This window comes from Triticum aestivum, chromosome 6D (genome assembly GCF_018294505.1).
Source record: "Triticum aestivum cultivar Chinese Spring chromosome 6D, IWGSC CS RefSeq v2.1, whole genome shotgun sequence".
Taxonomy (NCBI): Eukaryota; Viridiplantae; Streptophyta; class Magnoliopsida; order Poales; family Poaceae; genus Triticum; species Triticum aestivum.
This window is the reverse complement of record NC_057811.1, coordinates 326,394,921-326,397,359: the sequence shown is the minus strand read 5'-3', so window position 1 is coordinate 326,397,359 and position 2,439 is coordinate 326,394,921.

Here is a 2,439-nt window from a genome sequence, read left to right as displayed (position 1 = left end):
CCCGCCAGATCCACCTCTCTCTCCCCTTCGATCTCCTTTGCCCGCGCGTGCCCGCCGCCGTTCACCGTCGAACTCGCGGCCACCGTGCCCCGATCGCCCCGACGACGTGCCCGAACGACTTCCCGCCGTCGACTACGTCGACTACGCCCTCGGGAACGAGCCGAGCGCCTCTGCACCGGCCTCCCCGAGCTCGTCTTCAACCTACGGCCGCCGTCGTTCGTCGCCGATTTCGGCTACCCCGCGCCCTCCCCGAGCACGCTGCCACTCCCTACAGCTCCGCTGTGAGCTCCCGCATCTCCTCCCCCTCTCCGTTAGCTCGCTCGCGCTCCGTAGCTGCTCCCCCACGCGCTCCCGATCGCCACGCCGCGGAGCTCGCCGCCGGCGGGTCTCCGGTGACCAAATGGTCACGGGCGTAGGCCCACTAGCCCGACCGCACCATGCCGCCCCCGCCTAGCTACTTAGTTCGGCCGTTCGCGCGCTCTAACGCAGCTTCCGTCGGGCACCCGTAGCACCTCGCCGCCGGCGAGCTCGTAGCGGTCGTCTCCGGCCGTTCCAGCCACTCCGACCACCGCCGTTGGACGCGCGACGTCGAGCCGCGTCGAACGCGCCAAGCCCCGCCCCCGCAAACCCACTGTGGGTGAAACCCGTACCCCTCCCGAGCCGCGCCGCCGTGCGTTTGGTCGCCGGCGTTGCTCCGGCGCCGGCCGCCGACGTGGCAGGCCTGGGGCCACCCCAGTGCCCCTGCCAGTGGCCCCCACGGGCCCCAGTTGACTGGGTTGACCCAGTCAACTGCTGACTGGGCAGGCCCAGTCACTGACATGCGGGCCCCGCCGCAAAAATAAAAGAAAAAGAAAATGTTTTATAAATAAAAATAATTATTTTAACTAATCACTCACTGACATGTGGGGCCCACCCCTCTAATTATACTGTTAGATTAGTTTAAATAGATATTAGAATAACAGAGACTGACATGTGGGTCCCACTGGACCCACCTGTCTGGTTTGACTGGTCAGCCGACCTGTTGACTTGCTGACGTCAGCATGGCCTCATGCTGACGTCATAATTCATTTTTCTTAATATAAATAATTCCAGAAATTCAAATAAACTTTGAAAATTCATATCTTTTAAACCGTAACTCGGATGAAAATGTTTTCTATATGAAAGTTGCTCAGAACGACGAGACGAATCCGGATACGCAGTCCGTTCGTCCACCACACCTCCCTAACCTATCGAACTAGCAACTTTCCCCCTCCGGTCCGTCTGTCCAAAAACGCGTAACATCGGGAATACCTCCCGGATGTTCCCCCCCTTCACCGATACCACCTGCTGTCGCGTTAGGACACCCCTAGCACCGCTCATTGTCATGTCACGCATCGTCATGCTTATGTTTGCATTGTATTTACTGTTTCTTCCCCCTCTTCTCTCCGGTAGACTACGAGACCGACACTGCTGCTGCCCAGTTCGACTACGGAGTCGACGACCCCTCCTACTTGCCAGAGCAACCAGGCAAGCCCCCCCCCCTTGATCACCAGATATCGCCTACTCTTCTCTATACTGCTTGCATTAGAGTAGTGTAGCATGTTACTGCTTTTCGATATCCTATCCTGATGCATAGCCTATCCTTGCTACTACTGTTGTTACCTTTACCTGCAATCCTACATGCTTAGTATAGGATGCTAGTTTTCCATCAGTGGCCCTACATTCTTGTCCGTCTGCTGTGCTATACTATCGGGCCGTGATCACCTGGGCGGTGATCACGGGTATATACTTGTATACTACATACATGACACATGTGATGACTAAAGTCGGGTCGGCTCGTAGGAGTACCCGCAAGTGGATCTTTGTGGCGGAGCGACAGGGCAGGTTGAGACCGCCTAGGTGAGAGGTGGGCCTGGCCCTGGTCGGCGTTCGCGGATACTTAACACGCTTAACGAGATCTTGGTATTTGATCTGAGTCTGGCCATTTGGTCTATACGCACTAGCCATCTACGCGGGAGTAGTTATGGGTATCCCGGCGTCGTGGTATCAGCCGAAGCCTTCGTGACGTCAGCGACTGAGTGGCGCGCGCCGGATTGGACTGGAACGCCACTAGGCTAGGTCTGCTTCCGGCCGCGTACGCAACGTGCAGGTGTGCATAGGGCGATGGGCCCAGACCCCTGCGCGCATAGGGTTAGACCGGCGTGCTGACCGCTCTGTTGTGCTTAGGTGGGGCTGCGACGCGTTGATCTTACGAGGCCGGGCATGACCCAGAAAAGTGTGTCCGGCCAAATGGGATCGAGCGTGTTGGGTTATGTGGTGCACCCCTGCAGGGAAGTTTATCTATTCGAATAGCCGTGTCCCTCGGTAAAAGGACGACCCGGAGTTGTACCTTGACCTTATGACAACTAGAACTGGATACTGAATAAAATACACCCCTTCCAAGTACCAGATACAACCCGG